At 39.7% G+C, this 18,724-nt stretch overlaps 1 protein-coding gene across 1 annotated transcript in view; it reads left to right on the top strand.

Moving 5' to 3' along the window:
- oxr1a (oxidation resistance 1a) overlaps nucleotides 1-18,724 on the top strand; it is a 139,747-nt gene that overhangs the window by 19,792 nt on the left and 101,231 nt on the right. The window lies entirely within an intron of this gene.

The following is an 18,724-nucleotide window of genomic DNA, read 5'->3' on the forward strand; positions in this document are numbered from 1 at the left end:
CCTTTTACACGTTTCTTCACCGTTCAATCTTTAACGTCTCAACTCTCTGCTTCGTGCCCCGTATTACCTAGTAGTTGCTCCTGTGCTTTGACCATTTTGAGACGCTTGGTGGACAGTGTATTGATTAGACTTTTTTTTGTCAATTTAATGGAACTTTTTTTTTTTTTTTTTAAGAACCCTTGTAGCATAATTATGATTGATTCTTTCAATAGTGTCTGTTTTCCCACAGCTGTCACAATTAATCTTAGATGTTAGAATGAATCAAGCCACTTGAATTTATGCATCTTAATGAATATTATTATACCCATTTAGCAGAAACGTTGATCCAAAGTAATCTACAATGAATCAACATGTAGAGTAGAGCAACTTGTAGAGACCAGCAACTTGGCACTATTTACATAACTGGGATAACTTGTGTCTAAATATTAACAGCAATAAATATATGCTTTTTTGTTTTACTGAGGAGGTGTACTATGCATTAACAGTTTCTGTTGCTTCAGTTTGCTTACATACGAACATGAATTGTGACACCACTCCAATTACCTCGCACTGACCCACTGAACATGCTGAGAGAAGGAAGCTTGCATGTCACTGGCCTTAACACTGTGGGGGAAATAGCGGCTGGGTTTCAACAAACGAATGGCTTGGGCATTGTTTGGACACAAAATTAAAAATGCCAACAAAATCTCATGTCTTCTGTTGAGAAAGCAGCACTTATGAAAGAATGCGTGAGCTGCCATGTGACATGAATTATGCAAATGAAAGCTGTTGTGCATCACTTTTTAAACAGCCACAATGACGGCTTTAACAGTGCTTCAGCTCCATTTAAATGAGCCTGTGTCGAAACTAACAATCCAGCTGGGGACACGTGCCCAAACAATTCATTATGGTGAAATAGTTATAAGCTGTACGAGAATGCTCCATACTGTCTGGCAGACTTTCTGATCATCGTGCCGGTGTTCATTAAAATCTGCAGGCTAACTGCACTTTTAGGCAAAACCGGCAAGATACCTTTTTATTGAAGGCCTCTGAATGTTCAGTTGTTGCTGTTTTTATGTGGAATTGTTGCTATAAGCTGCACAAAAAAGCATGCATCTTTCGTTGCTAAAATACCTTGGTGGGAAGAATTGACTGATACACATACGATGCAGTCCAGTAATGAAGACATTTTCTAAGAGGTCCTTTTCAGGGTTCCACCTCGTGTGGTGTCACGTTTTACATAACAGGACTGTAAAGCTTAGAACTTCTGATTTACACGGGACGTTTTCACCCTCGTGGTCTGTTAATGACATGATTTTCAATTAATGTTACTAAACAAGCTTGCTGCAAAAATATAAAACGAACGTAATGAAGTGATACTAGGAAAAGAAGGGGGTACAGTTGAAACAACCGTGATGAAGTGTGTAGATGCCTTTAATCTTGTGAGACGGGAACTATGACTGCTTTAAATTTAAGAAGACACCATTAATTAGTGTTACGAGATGTTTGGGGGTCTCTGGGCCCCGGTCAATTGCTTACGTTTACAGAATGTTAAGTATCCAATACAATACATGTCAATGCATTGAGTGGGTGTGTACATTCTATTTTGAAGCTTCTATCGGTACTAAGCTTTGCATGCTCTCTTGATGATGCCCACTGTACTTCGGTTAGCATGAGTTTGCCTGTGTTTTAGTACATTTTGATTATATCTGCCTTTGATGTGATTTATAGTCTGTCATATCTGAGGTTCTGTAAGAGAGCAAATGCAGATGAATGCCCACCTCTGTTTGGGTCAATACAAACCACATTTTATTCAATTAAAATATTTGCTTCACTACAAATGAAGATGACTTTAGTGGGTGGTCTGTTAAATAGTCTGACAAGCGCCCTTTGTCTGTTAGACATGTCGCTCTTTAGTGGTTTATCTTTTCAGTTTTGATCCAATCTAATGGATGTTAATAAAACGATGCCACAGGGTAAAGAATGTGTCTTTCAAGGGTGTTTAATCGTAGTTTCAGTTTAATAAAATCCTTCCTCCTAATATTTAACAGCTACAGAGAACTCCGTTTTGATTCATTCAGCAGTTTGATGCACAGAAAAGCACATTGTCTCGTATTCAGCAGAAAATATGAATGAACCCCTGAAGTCTTTGAATTTTTCGTGATAGCAGCCCATTACAGTCATTTTGAGCGTATCCGTGTCATCTAGTGTGCTGACACAGCTCCCTGGAGATTCAGAGCCTGCACAGTTTAATCATCTTCTCACCCGCTGTACGACGATCATACACACACAGGGAAATGGAAGTGGCAACATGACAGCGCTCGGCTCTCATAACTGTTAAAAAATGGGTCCATTTATTGAATGTGTTGACATTTTGTTGAATATAGAGATTCAAATGTGACATGCTCTGAGTTTACTGTTGCCCACGTCAGGGGTCACCAACCAACTGCAAGATACTCCAAATGCCCTGTGTGACCTTAATCGCTACAGTTTTTCACTCAACACTTCTGCAATAACTTCACAAATATTGATGAATTATAGTACTCTAATATACCCATCACATTATTGATTCTTAATCATTACTAACGGTGAAAAAGAGAGGAATATTTTTGTTTAACGCGTTGGTCCACGCATTTAACCAATAGAGATCGACAAGCTGACAGACATCAAACTCTGGTTTCAAGTGGGGGGCATTCCTGACAGCTGCTGCCTGTAGAGGCGGGCTGAAGGTTTCCTTGGGTGTTGTCGGGTAGAACAAAGCTTTCAGCAGTGAAACGATTCACGATTTTCAATGGGCGGGGCATAGGAACATTTTCTATTGTAAATATGAGTTTTGTGCAAGCTTATCTTGGCTCAGCCCTAGCCCTATTTACCCACTTCACTGCATCTGTGAAACTCATTGGTGTTTTTTATCTAATAATAATTCTTCATTCTTTTTTCAACATGCTCTCTGTCACTCTAGTCCATGTATCAAACCGCCTGTGTCTACCCCCACTAACTTTTACGACTAGTTACTAGTATCCAATATTGTCCTTCCTAGTCACTCCCAGTGAAAAACTTCATCTTCATCTTCAACTCTGCCTCTTTTAACTTTTAGCTTCCTGTCTTTGTGTCAGAGTTACTGTCTGTAATCCATGCACCATGGCAGTTCTCACAGTCCCCAAATAGTTGAAGTCATCTGTTGTCAGTACCGCTACTCCCTCAGCATCATCGTTTCTTCCAACATCTCCCTCTAGCACCTATTCTCACTTCATCTTATTGTAATTCCTTCTTCAGCTAGTACCTCCACCTCCATCTTCAGCAAATCACCTGTACTCTCACTATAGATCATGTTCCATAGAGGCTCCATCGCGTCTGTCAATCTGTCCATAACCGTAGTGAATAAGAAGGGGTTCAGAGCACATGTCTGATGAAACCCACCTAGGTTCATACTCATATCCACGCACCTATGAATGTTTCTGTCATCACTCAGTATTAAGAATCTCGTGTTTGCCTTGCATGGATCCTGGACCTGGCCGTGCATGCTGAAGGGATAGGTCGCTATGTTGCCCAATAAGTTTGTCTTTTGTCAGTTGCCTCTGATACTCTTGCCAACCACGACAACATAATCATTCAAGTACATGCACCTCAGCCCCCATCGACCCCCGCCTGATCAATACGTCCCCGTCACTACAGTTAAGCTTTGAATGACAAGTTTGACATTGACCCTGGCCCCGCCCTCACATACAAATGTGATCTTCCTGAGTAATTGGATATCTAACTGTCTGCAGCTTGAAACTGCTGATCGACATCAAGGGGCCTTTCGCACCATTACTTATGCATGCGAGGGGAAGAGAGCGGCGTCTGGGTAGCAGAGTGCATGCTGGGATGTGTTAACCTTCCTGCAAAGGCCTGCTGATCCAATCAAGATGAACAGCTTGCCATGGTTATGGCACCTGTCACCACCTTGGAGTGACCTTGTCAAGTTGTGAAGGTCACATAGTGGGAGGAAGAAATGCACACAATTGCTGCTGCTTTCAACACGGGGAGTGATGATGTATTGATGATTGATAAAGTATTTTTTTTCTATTGCTATTAATGTTGGACTAAATCCTGCATTGAAGTAGTATATACATTTTTGCTTGAGTTTTAAAGTGACCCCTCTTGCAACTGGCAGAATGTTGCAATGTCTTAACAAAAAAAGCTTGTGTCCAGTTAAACTCACTAATGCCAACATGGAGAGGTGGAAGCACTGCAAACCTGCCAAAACACCCGATGACAGCACATCGACTTGTGTAAAGACTTCAAGGTGTGTAAGTTTCCGATCTCCAATGTACATCAGATTAGTTGTGCTAGAGAGTCAGCTCATCATGTTTGTAGAGACTCGGGGTGCAAATACTCAATCGGTAGCTTGCATTAAGTTGGTTAACATACAGTAATGATACCGTCGTGTAACATGACATGCGATGTTCTCTGATGCACTGTGAGCCAATGAATGGAATGTTATTTAAACTCTTTTGCTCCACACCACTGAGGTTCTTGTTTTGAATGTAAAATATAAAAAAATATATATGTTGACGATGTTGAAAAATAAAGCAGCATAAATCTAACTCTCATACTCTGTCTATGTAAGGCCCGAAACTTTTTAATACACATTGCATAAGTTAGAAAATTTGAAATTACAGCTTAGGCCCGCCTTTAAAGATCCACCTTCCAAAAGTTTTTATATACAAACAGATTCCAAAACTGTCCTTTGAAAAAAAAAAAATTACAGACCACTTCACCTCAAATAACACTCATGAATGAATTCATGAGCTCTGAAAGGCCTTGATGGAGCTCTTCAACTGTCGTTTGGAACACACCCTGAGTGGAGGTGAAGCTACCTCGAAGAACCTTTACAGAAGCCATCCACTTTATCGGGCCATTTTGGACTTGCCAGACCAACACTATGGGAAGCCACTGCAGCACTAATTGTGCTGCTTGACTCAACTGAAACGCATTTGCTGACTGAGTGAAAGGAAGGGATCCAATGTCCAGCAGGGGAATGTTAATTCTATTCTTCAAGTCTGTGCAAATTATCCTAAATCTATCAAGAGTGTGCAGGAGCGTCAACTTGATATTTAATACGGAGGGGTCATATTTCATAGATGGTTGATATTAAATGTTGCTTAGTGTAATCGGATTCATCCTCCTGCATCAAAATGTCTGCCCGAGTCACTTTGCCTGTGTAATGAATCCATTGTTCAGTCTAATTCTATTGATCTGAGACGCTCGATTTGACTGACTCAACCACTCCATTGATTTTTCCTGTTTGCTGGCTATTTAACACGAGTACACTTTTCGTTTTAGTCTGGAGAAGTGTTGGTCGATGATATGAGCACAGGGAGCTCTTGACGTGCACATGCGTTAAATGGAAAATATTCGCTTCTTACCGGAACCTGTGATCATAAATTATCAATTAATCAATGCATGTAGTGTAAATCATAACTGAAATTTTATTTTTATGTTGCATGTTAATCAATTTGGAGTCCGACTGAAATTAAGGAGACTAGCATATTTGGTTCCATTTTAACAGAACTAAATAACCTGAAAAGTAATGATTTAAAGAAGATTGTGGGAATTATTTGAAATGTAAAGATGGTCTTAAAAGCATGGGCACATATTTAATCCACAATAATTCTATCTTTGTCATGTGCTCAAATGAGTCAGGATGGTGTTAGCTCTGATCGCTAGTTAGAATCCAAGCTAGAAAAAATAACACGTTAAGATCCATGGAGCTTGGAGGACCTCATTTTGACCTCCAATGTCTCGTTTTTTGGAAAAATGCTGCTCTAATTCTTTTGACGTGTGTATATAATGAAAAAAAAAAAGATTGGAACGACCCCACTTGAGTGGCAGACTTCAACTTTTATGAGAGCAAGTAGTTGAATTACATTCCCTATTTTAAAATTTGTCTTTTCCGTCTTACTTCCATTGTAACATGGGTTTCCCCGCTTTGTTTTCCAACAGTGGTAAGACAGGATATATTTTTATCTTCAAAAACCATCGACTCTTCTGTGTGAATTGCGCTCAAATTTCGTTGTACACTGTACAAGGACAATAAAGGCTATTCTATTCTATTCCATTTATTGCACCTGCTAGGAATGTCCAGAAAGGCCAGACTTAAACTTAATGGTTTAATTTCTAACCCCTGCTCAGTCCTTGCTGTCATTTTTTGCTCCGATTGTAGTTCTATGCTAAGTTTATAATATGTTCCATATTTTCTGTCTTCAACAGGATTTGTTTTATACTTACACAAGTTGTTGAATTTGTAATTCAAAGTATTTTCTGACCAGATTGTGTATTAAATTGTGCTCCCTAGGTAAAAAGGGATTAAATGAGTATAATGTCCGTTGTTTGATAAGCTACAGAACATTTCAATTCTTATGCATTGGAAACGTGACTGGTTCCTGAAATGTTGCCATCTATAAACAGCCTGTGCATGAATGTGTCACATTTGAGATAAAAACATGGATTGCTAAATGTCAGAGTATAGAATTGTTGGTGAGTCAGCAGGCCCAGGGTGACATCATCTGAAAATTTAATGCCTCTTTGCTCAACTATATTTTCGTGGGATTACATTCCCAGCTCCATTTCCAACTTCAAAGATGGGCTTTCAGCACTGCTGGGGGCAGCAAGCTGAGCTGATCCACTGAAGTGGAGGGGGGTCCCTGACAAAATGGACTGCTTTGTGTTTTCATAACCTTCTCTCCTTCAGGAGGGTCCCATTGATCAGCTGTAATCACTCTCACTTCATGTTTGATTTCACTTGTTAATCCACGCAGCCGTTCATATGACGTTTCCTCAACTAGATGAGAGCTGTTATCACTGGTATGGTGCGAATAAGAGAGGTGTTGCATAAGGATCCCTGTGTTAGTTTGTGGACAGTTTTACATCTTTGTGCGTCCAGATTGAAAACATTTTACCATCGTGTAACATGACTCCAAAATTTTAAATCGACCTATACTGCCAACAACATGAAAATGTACGAGACAAATGCATCTTAATAAATGTATGAACAAGATTAATAAACCTTAAATACACGTTCAGTTGTATCTGACTTCAGCATCGCTTTGAGGAGAAGCAACTGCTCTGCAAATTCTATGGAAAATATGAAACAGCTGATTTGCAAATTATATAATAAGAAAATTAAAGTCTTCTTTGTGATGAAAACGGGGAATGTAAGGAAATATAAAGTGCAGCCTATTGTGAAATGTTTTCTATAATTTATGGCACATCATGGAATGGCCAATGGCAGCGGTCATGCAAAAAAGATTTCTTGCAATTGACACACAGGCTTCCCATAGTTTTTTTTTTGCTCAGATTTCATCCCTCTACAGCCACCAACAAAATGGCCTAACCTCACTGCTGTTTTCAAACCATATACTGATTGACTTTCTGTTCACCTCTGAAGCCAACACGATGGATGCTGCAGCTTTTGGTTAAACCCGGGCCTGAATCAGGATTCAGTTGCTGAGAGAAGATTAAATCGTAAACAAAAACGATTCTGGACACTTTCTCCAGCTTCATTTCTGGGAACATGATGAATATCAACACCCCATTTAAGTACCACTGACCTCCCTAGGTCCTCTCATCCTCTCCCTTCTGCTCTCACCCACCATCTTTCACTGTACACTCCCTCTTCCTGCTGGGATGGATAGTCTTCTCCGAGTCGGGCAGAGCATCTCGTGCCTCGGGAGACAACTGACCCAGGGTGAACACTGAAGAAGTGTCACATTAACGCTTCATTTCATTACTCACACTGAAACACCAGCAGCAAGAGTGGTATCTGCTCTCAATGTCACACAGAGGTCAAGCAGTCCAGTGGCTGCGTCACATGAAGTAGCTGGTGTTTGTCCAGAACACACACTTGTATTGTTTTTCAAAAGGGCCTGTGTCCTTACTGACTGGCCCTGAGCGTCTTTTCTTCATTGGGACAGTGGCCTCCAGTCTGAAAGTCACAGGAACACTGGTGAGGTGCGTGTGTGGATTCTGTAGTTGGGTTTGTCCTTCTGACATCTACGTTTTTGTTGATTTCATCTCTGAGGCGACACTGTTATGTCATGCAAAAGGATTTGGCCAAAGAGCAGCATCAGTGAGGGAGATCACCTCCGGGTGGCAGGATGCATTTGTTAAGCATGATAATTCACAGCAGTGCCTTCGCCAGCTGAAGGAAAAAAAACAAACTGCCACCACTTCAGTAGAGGCCATCGCTGTTAGGGAGAAGTCTTTCTCTGTCTTATATAAGAGCAGATTAAGGACAACATAAACAGTAGCAGCAGGTTGGATGAGCAGCTTCAATTTGTGACTGTGGAAATGTGCGGAGGTTGGATTCATTGTTTTTGGATGAGTGTGCGAAGTGCTCGTCCTTATCTGACAGAATGCAAGAACACGTCATTTGATAAATTGTGTTTCCTGCCTCTCTACATTGCTGTTATTGACATGAGGTGGACAAAATAAAATGCTGATCTATATAGTCAAATTAAATATTGCTGAGAGGACCTGAAACTATAGCCGAGTTGATAACTTCAGACGAGGATGTCTAAAATTCTGATTCATTTTGACTGTATGCAGCCATTTTTTCATTGTGTTTCTGACTGAAGGATGTGAGGAAAAGACCAGGGGGATTTGGTCCACTGATACTGTAGCACCGTGTAACTCTTAATGTTGTTGAAGCTGATGCTTCATAGTCAAATGTAATTGTAAAGTCTGCACATAGTGTTAAACTTTCCTCCACTTTGCCTGTCATCATCTGACTTCCAGACTGAACGCTACAGCCTACTCTGGAACGGCTCGACCCACCCAACGCAGTTCTTTTGCGGTCAGACCTTAATATACCAGATAGCTGACAACAGCATGACCATGCAATCACATTACCTGTTCTTGTGTTTTCTGTAGTGGTAAAACATGAGCATCATAGACAGTGGCACATCGACCCTTAAGCCCTGCAAGTCCAATTGGTGTGGCCACTTTAGTGTTGCAATCCACTGATATATGGGGTGGTGCCACTGTGGTCTCAAAGTGCTAGTAAAACCAGGACCTCTTTCTTCATGGAGCGGTAAACCCTGTGTGACATTGACTCTGATATATCTCTGCAGCAGATGGCCCTAATAAATTGTCTTTGCTTCAGTCAATATTGTAGAAAGTGAATGATAAAAGGAGTGGATAAGTTGGCTTTTAGGAGCCCTGTCTTAAAGTGTAATCACCATTCACTCCCTGTTTTGTCATCTTGAAGATGTTTTAGATCCTTATGTTAAAAACCAAATGCGTTATGTGGTTTATTTTATTGATGATTTGACTGCCCCAGTCCTACCTGGCAATTTCAATCATCAAAGTGCATCATCACTCAGTGTTGGGGGGGGGATGATCTTGTCAAATGTACATACCTACAATGAATGCAATGGACTAAAACAGCAGAAGCGGTAGTCTCAATCCTTCCAGAAAGTCATCATACCCTGACAGTTAGCAGGTGACCCAGTTGGTGGTTTGAATAGACCCCTTACAACAGCAAATCAGTGACGGTCACTGGATCACGGCAACAACAACCAACGTACTGACATCACAGTTGAACACTGTTGCTTTAATGGCCACGATACAGTCAGTCTTTGTAAATATGGTTATGAGAATTTGAGTTCTTTATGGTCTTTTTCATTGAGATTCATGTCCTGTAGCTTCTCAAATGTACAACATGGAGTTGAAGGCTAATTTATAAAATGTTCCTCTGTTTCTTTAACGCTTGAGTGTACAGTACGTTCCTAGTAAAGATGCTAGTTGTTGGCAGTCAACATCAAGTTATTAAGAAATCTACTTCTGTTCTGTTCACTCATTCTGTCACATGGGATAACAACAATGTTAGTTTTTAGTCTCTCAACTGAAACTCAATTTGGTACAAATTTCTGTATATTTAAGAAAAGCTCTGGGAAAAGCATTTTATTTTTTTATTCCCCCACAGATATTAAAATGTATGATTCATGCTCAGATGTGTTCTGATTGCAGGTCATTTTTTTACCATTTGTGAAATGTTTATTCAATTAACCACTGTGCAATTGGTCCATATCTTTACTTTGCTAGTATTAAAAAAAAACTATCCTACTAAAGCTTCATTTTATTCATTGCATTACACTACTTTTAATATCGATCTTTTTGTTTTTTGGTACGTAATGTATATTAATACTAATGTCAGACAACACCTTCACAGCCAAGACTTTACAGACCTCTATCCCTTTTAGCTTCTGACATGAACTGCATTTTAGTGGATTTAAATTTCTCTTCTACATCTTGATAGATGGACAGACATGAAGTGTTTGATTCACTGTTTAGAAGCCTGTCTACACTGAGTTTTATGTCTTTTCACTCAAGCGTCTGCAAATGTTTCCTGACAAATGGACCTGCTGGTGCGACTGCATCTGAAAATAAACTGCCTTTTTCTTTCCACACTCTTCTTGTGGGACGGCTGAATTTTAAGTCCCACCCCTTGCTGAACTCGGTCGCCGCTGGTTCAGCTTGTGACTCATCAGACCGAGCTTGATAATGCAGTGACACTCGGGATGAACACTAAGCACACGGCTTGCATTGAAAGAATCTCTGTAATGGAGTGAAGAAGGTCAAGTTCACTGACTGACAACAGTGTATGAAATCAACCACACTCTTCAACTATTCAAATCATATTTTTACTGCGTAGAGGGATTACTGCAAGATCAGTAGATTGAATCGGTCTCATAATAATCAGTTCTGGCTTTTTGAAAAGGTGAACGATGTAATGGTGGTATGCAAAAATAATGCTGCTTGTTGGCTGGATACTGAGCTGTCCTTTTAAGCCTGAAATGAATGTATTCTTTTCTCATAGTTTTTGTTTAGTGTGTTACACTCACACACCCATCCACCTTAGCATTGTAATCCCTGATCTGTCTAACTCCATGCATGTCTGTCATCAGCACCACAACAGCTTCTCAATCTTTACGTTATCAACTAAACTCTGACTTCACAGTGATGAGTTCTCTGCAGTTTGATCACACTCTGATGAGTTTACCATCTGCCTGCTGCTGATTATGTATTGGGAAAGTTGTCCACCGGCTGAAATTAAATAAAAGGTGTCGAAGTGTCAAAGTACATTCTCTCGTGCTGCTGCTGGATGAGATGTGAGACAGAGTCAGCAGTGTTCCTGAAGATTCACTAGCTTGAGGCACAGTAACAACAAAGCGTGTGTAAACTTCATTGTTCAAATATTAGATATTTGGAATATAGAAAAAGATGTCTAGAGATTCTAGCACCAAATGAATAGTTGAGTCTTCATTTTGGACAATATAATGGTCAATCGTGTATATTTGTAAATGTAGGAAGTAACAAGGTTGAAAATTGAGTAAATGCAAAGGGGGGAAATGGCAGAAGGTTTTACAATGGTAATGTAATATTAGTCGAGAAAAAGGTGGTAAGAAATGGTCAGAATAAGGCAGCTCTCTGGCAAATTTGTTTCTTGAGAAAATGCTTTGTAAAAGAATGTGTAGTAAGAAAAGTAATGGCTGTCAGACAGCATTTTACTGTTATGAAAAATCATTTTCCTGTTTTCAAATAATCAAAATACAAAGACGCCTGTACACCCCAGGATTGATCACCACTAGAGCATCTCTGTCGACATAACTAATTCAGAACCATTGTATTGAAAATGAATCAACCAAGGAGCAGCTGTTTACTTCTGGAAGTAAAACCAGAAGAAAATGTGTGGGCTTTTTCAAATGGGTCACTGCATCCTATATTTCACTCTGCTTGGCTTGTGAAAGGGAGACATCTTTATTTGATGTCCTATAAGTCTTGAGTTTATTTCTGCTAGACTTTCTGCCTGTTGTGCGATGCATCAGTTTTCACAACTGATGGCATCTGATACAATACAATTTAAATTTACTCACAAAATATGGCACAGCCCATCTGTTGCAACTCACCGTTGGTGGTGATAGGATAAAATGGATAAAATGGATACAATGGAGATGAAACATTCAGAAATTTGTTCACGGCGCTTTGCTTTTCCGGTGACGTCACTATTCAGCGAGAAAACAATTTGCTTATTAAGCATTTGAAATGATGTTTTCGCAAGGACTTTAATGTTAATATGCTTTGCTGTTGGTGCGTTCACTATATAGTTGCTGTTAGTTTTTGAAAATTACACAATTGCCAAAGAGTGACATCACCAGAAAGGCAAGGTGCTGTGAACAAACTTCAGAATGTTGGAATTTCATTATGTATGTATTTTATCCCAGAAATCAACAGCGAACTGCTACAGATGGTTTCTGCTGATTTTAGTCAATTATAAATTAATATAAAAACTCAACAGATTTCAGCGGAAACGGCTGGTGGCTGCCTCGAGAAAATTTCAATAGCTGAGAAAATAATTTACAGATAATGGCGGTGTTTGGGCCAGAAAGTAGTTTGCTCTGCTTAGTAATTGTAAGACGTAAATGTTCAATCTCGGCTGCTGTTGTACAAACAAATTTACATCGCGGATGAGTTCATGTGGCGATCAGTCATGACGTCATTGCTCTCTTCGTCTGTAGTATGGGAACATTTCACGCTGGACACATAGAAGATTAAAGTGCAATGCGGTATTTGTCAAACATGCCTCTCTCACCATGTTTTGAGCAATTAAAGTATAACTTAATATTTAGCAGTATTCAATTGGCAATTGTTAATAACAGTTTTTTTTCTTTTTTTAATTCCTTTTTACAACACTGCGATCAGACAGGTTGGCATGTTTGTCACCCCGTACACGCTGTCTGCCAACTAGTTGTAATGTAGTTATGACAAGTCGACTATGTAAATTGCTGTTAGTTGCAGCTTTACTGTGGATATCCTCTGGGCTTTAACAACTAATTTCACTTGTGTTCCACCATAATGTAAGTTTTAATCTCGGAAAGGAAAAAAAGCAACTCTGAAATCCTGCTCATATTGACAAAATAAAGAATCATCTAGATTCTATGCAAATAGATTCATTCAGTGAGTGTGGCTTAAAGCAGAAAGAGCACTGCCTTGTGTGGGCCTATGTTTAATAGGAAAATTATTTTTTGCACATCTTCAGCGTGCGTCAGGCAGCATCAGCGTTTTTTCATTCAAATGGGATTTGGAATAAAAAAATGTGGTCGTCTCATCAAGATGTGCCCGTTGTGTAAGCATCTAAAGACTCCATGAGCAAGATGCATCCGTCACGCACACAAGGACGATGACGCACTGCCTGGAGTGACGGAATGAGCGTTGGTTGTCATCGGTTTCTCCAAAATGCATTGCAACTCTATCCAGCGAGGCATTGATCATCTGCGATCCATGGCTGCTTCATAATCGTCCACATGCAGTCGCTGTGTTGCTGACAGTCGCTTTAACAAGGGCTGATAAATGATGTGTCACTGACCCTGGGGGTGTGTGCGTGTGTGTGACTAGGATTGTCTTTATGTGTTAGGGGACACTGCAGGATTCTTACCGTGACGACACTCTTGCTAATAAATGTCAGGGAAATCCATTCTTTAAATCTCAATTTATGAATAATACATTTGAAGCCATTCTTTGGTTGCTGCTTCTGTACATGCTTAACGTCATAATGAGGTCAACCACCTGGCTGAAATTTGGGTTTATTTTCTCAATCTGAGCTTTTTGATTTTGAGTCGAGCTATCATGCCTGTCAACATGCTGAAAAACTATAAAGGTAGATGGAGCTCGTAGGTTCTTATTGTGATGTTCCGCCATTTATTAACCTGAATTTTCTCCTGTCATGAATAGGTCATGTTGATCTGGAAACCAGTAACTGAAGCTTCAGTCAGTGAATGTGAAACATTAAAGAAAATAGCGATACATGAACTTGATTTTTCTTTTATATTAATTTTATCGTATTTTCCATCGAAAAATCAGGCTTACAAAGTCTTTCTTCTTGCACGCTTCCAACTGGAAATCGGCTTCAACAATTAACGTTCTACATTTATGTGTAATGCTTCAAAATTCCTTATCGTGTCTAGATGTTGAAGTGCTGTCAAGTACCTGCTCGCTTTATGTCAGCAGGCCTCTTTAAACGTGTGCAAGTCTGTGGCAGCACTTGTGTATATAGGCCAGCTCACGGTTACTACTCTACTGATATCTCCTACTGATATCATGATGTCAACAAGGAATATTTGATCTAGCCCCAAGTAGGTGTGCAGCAGCTGCAATCACCATGTACAGGGGAAAAGGGACATCAAAGGTGACATTTGAAAACTTGAGGAGACTTGGATTCCATAGAAATCTTTTTGAGTCACATCAGCAAGTTGAAAGGTGGCTAACTGTGGCTTATGGCAAAATGCGGTGAGAGTAGACTACTGTACTTTAGCGTACTGGAAACAGCTAGCATATCATACTTTTTCAGATGCTGTTTGTTAAAATAGAATGTATATTTTTATTTTCTGGATTCTCCATTCTTTGTTTGTAGTTAGCTCATTATATCATGTTCAGTGTAAGGTTTCTCTGCCACCCTACCTTGCCTCACATATAGGTGGTATACGTGGTTGTTTGGTTTGTCCAGGATGAAGGTATTTAAAAAAACGGAGGGTTGGTTGTAAATGGGTATACAAAGGGGTGATTAAATGTTGTTGGTCTTCTGTAAGTTCATGTGGATGTATGAGTATGATGTATGATTTTTTCCATGTGGTGTCGGCACTTTGTGACACTACTGCCACCTGCAGTCCTATTGACCTCACTGCAATCAATGATAGTTCATAAGATGTTGCATTTTGTTGATAAAATTGATGAAAAGCGATATTGACTGGAAATAATCGCATTATTGGTGGAACTGGGAATAAGTTTCTGCTAATCTCAACCGATTATTCAGAATATAAACACCTTTCATCAGCAGCATCTTTTGTGCTGGTTTTACATTAATATTAGTCCAGGGTCATGTCGGGAATTAATTTACTGTAGAAGACCTTCATTTTCTGGCTGTGTTGCTCTTCACGTTTGACATTTGAAGCAAATGCATAGCCCTACATGGTCATCAGTGTTGCAGAATGCCCACATGCAGACTGTCTGCCCAAGGACGGGGAGCAACAATGACTATGAAAGGTCGTGACACTCCACTGAATACCTGATGCAAATGCTCCCAGCTTGGTCCCTTCTCTTACCTCCCTCACTCAGCCTTGCTCATTGTAGTTGACTTTAATTTTCACAAGTGATATCAAGAGGAGCAGCACAAGCATCTCCAGAATAATATTGGTGGAAATCAAGGAGGTTGAAAACAATAACTGGAAGTTCATACTAGGGCTGAACGATTTTGGAAAATAATCAAATTGCGTTTCAATATTGCGATTGCGATTAAATGTGCGATTATTTTTCAAGGTCCTCTTCTCATGTATTTTACAGCAAACGCGACTAATAAATCAATCTGTATTATAATAAACCATATGTGATTCAGTATATATAGTTGTTCTTCCTTATAGGCTATTCTTATGTTAAGATAAAGGCAAATGAAGCATGAATTAAAATGAAAGATGGTTTATTTGTCTACTTCAGTTTCAACTGTAGACTTACTAAACTGATAAATCAGACAAACTAAAGTGCATATTACAACAATAATGTAAACCAATATGTGGCTTTACCACTCTAACGCGTCCAACTCTTCATGTAAACACAGATTACACTTTTTAAGCACTGTCTGAACATAAACAGCCCACAATTAGTAATAAAAAAAAAAGCCGATTGGACAATAGACGTCACGTGACGCGCGCATGGAGTAACTGGCACGTATTGCCGCCACTTCTACAAGTGCGCATCAGTTTTATTTACAGGTGTGGGAAGAGGTGCAAAAGGGTACACGCGCATACGGATCGTGTTCTACGAGTATTTGGAACTTATGCACCTGTTTTGGCGGTGGTTGAGGTGGAAAACTTAGCAATGTGTCACAATTGCAGTTTCAAGAGCTCGTGTTTAGCTACTTGTATCTGTGCACTTAGAAAATGAAGGCGAAATTGAACGTGAATCTTCTTTTTACACGCATGTGCCACAGGGTTTACGGATGCAAATGTGCAGTTACGCGTATGTGCCTCTGACGCATGCATACGAGTCTTGTGTTACGGGTATGTGCCACTTTTGCGCCCATTTTACCTTCATAGGCTAAAGCCGTCATTTACAGCTCAATGGCTAAAGCTCACCGCTGCGCTACCAAAGTGAAAGTCACGTGACCAGTCAAATCGCAGCCTTACGGTTAGAAAATCACGTTTTATCATATTGCGGTATAATCGCAAATGCAATTAATCTTCAGCCCTAGTTCATACACATTTCCGCACACTTCCGAAGACATGTTCTCCCACTAGCAACCACAGTATTTGCCTGTGGAGGTGTGTGAATGTTGGAAACATCACACCCATGGATTCTTCTCAACTCAGCCTGGAGGTGAGAGGAAATCCAGGTGTGTTGGCGACAGAACACCAACTCATAAAAACAATTGGCTGCATTTGTCTCTCTGCCAATCCTGAATTTGGAACTCCTGCAAATTTATCATTCATCGCTAACAGATGCTAAATGTGTGAGTGAGTTTGATCAAATCTGTTGAGTTCCCATAGAAATGTTGGCTCCTTAACACATTTGGATATATGCATGAGTGTGCGGGCTTCGCCATGGACCTCCCCCACTATATATAGACCTCACCACCACCAAGAGCATTAAGCAGTCCAAGCCACTGAAACTCTTTTGGGAATTCCAAATACATTTGCTGTAGGGTTGGTTATAAAATGGATTGGACCCTCACCTAATTCTGCAAAGCCACTGACTCGATTCACCACCTTGCCAATAGGTGAGCTGTGTACATGATTTGCTGCCTTTAATGTGGGAAAGCCTAACAAACCAAACAGTCATAGCATAAGCCTGCGGAGGGAATCTGGAGGACTTTCGTTCATGATCATAGCACTCTACAGTATATATTTAGAATGGATGACACACTCAAGAATCACGGCATTGGTTACTGAGCCAATGGTGGTTTGTTAAATCAAACTGTGCGGACTTAAATCACATGTTTAAAGTGTGTTAGTTCAGTTCAGTTAGAACAGGACAAATTGTGTGATGTATTTTGCGTTCAACAGTGCTAGTCGTTTTTCTTCACTAAGGCTGAGAGTCAGACTATTGAGGCAAAAGAATGCTATGCTTCCTTCGCTTTTGAGTAACACCTTAATTATCGCCAATAAACTGTCAGTGCTGAGCATTTTTTATTCTCATGGAATATTTTTTTTTTTTACCTAGATCACTGTTTCTTGTTATCACCTGTTCACTTAATAGTTTTAACACAATTGCAGTTAAAACAAAGGTCTTTCCACTCAGTTTTGTGTGTATTATTTCTGGCATATTGTTGTCCTGTAAGAACATGAGCTGCTGGTCGTTCTTTGCGGCGTCCTCGAAGGATGAGCAGTGTTACATAAATATTTGTTGTAGTGTGCTATTAAACTGCAGACCTGGCTGTGACATTGTGATGTAAGTCCTTTCTAAATATAAATCCAGCGAGATTAATGTCTCCTCCCCTGATGAATTTTGATGCTGTATGAAACTATTTATGTAATGTCCCTTTCAACCCCTGTTGTACACACACACACACACACACAAACACGCACTAATGCTGCAGGCTTTGCCCTTTCTGATTAAAAGCCCATTCTCTTCTGCCTCCTTGTCAGTGGCTTGACAAGACACACACACACAGATGGAGATAAAGTGCCGTTTGTCAACATTAGATTTATGTTCCAGCTCACACTTAAGCTAACAAACGCTCTACATTTTAACAGGGTGTCCCCATTAACCAGCCCTGCCACTACAGAAGCAGATAACTAGAACCAGGACCTTGACCTCGGCCCAATCCCAGCAGATAGCATTCACATTTCAACAGATTAAACAACTGAAACAGAAGGGTGATTTCAGTATTGATTTTACTAAATGTGGTACATGTGTAATGTTAAACATGCAACATGGAGATGCACTCAGATCAAATGTTATATAGTGTAGTTTTGTTTTGTAAATAACAGAGAAACCTTATACTTTTAAACACAATGATCTGTGATCTATTTAGTAAGTTTGTATACTTGTTTGTATTTACTGCCTGACTTACTCAAATCAGGATGTATTTCACAATTTGATTCAGAGATTTGTATCTGTGTACAACTGATAAAACGATTAGTGGATTGGATTAAAAAAAAAGGTTTTCTGTCTTTCTCTGAAAAGGTTCTAGATCTGCTCCTGCATCAATATTTGGCGTTGATTTTAAAACTATGTATTTTATTTCTCCTTTTATGTCTCAAATCTCAATAGAAAATACACATGTAATATATGTTTTAGAAGCTTATGCCTGCAGCATCTGGTTTACTTTAATTTGTATTGTATTAGATCTGCTTTACTTTAATTTAATGATCTGAAAGCAAACCAGTGTGTTTAATGGGCTGCTCTGGCATCTCTTTTTTTTTTTTTTTTTTTTAATCTTGTCTGTCTTCTGATTTGCATCCTTGCTGGGAGATGGCATTTTTCTCATCTCATCTCTTCAGACAGGCAAATACATTCAGCTGTTTTTCAGCCTGCCACTCAGAAGCAACTTCATACAAAGGGCAACACAAAATTCAGTATATGGAATTCAAATGTAGACAGGACAAGCAGAGTTGCCTTATTAAAAAACAAACCAAAAACAAACATTTTCTCCTCAAAAAGACCTGCCTTCATGTTTTGTGTGCTAGGTTACAGAAAATGCTGACCCACA

Source organism: Synchiropus splendidus, chromosome 12 (genome assembly GCF_027744825.2).
Source record: "Synchiropus splendidus isolate RoL2022-P1 chromosome 12, RoL_Sspl_1.0, whole genome shotgun sequence".
NCBI classification, from domain to species: Eukaryota; Metazoa; Chordata; class Actinopteri; order Syngnathiformes; family Callionymidae; genus Synchiropus; species Synchiropus splendidus.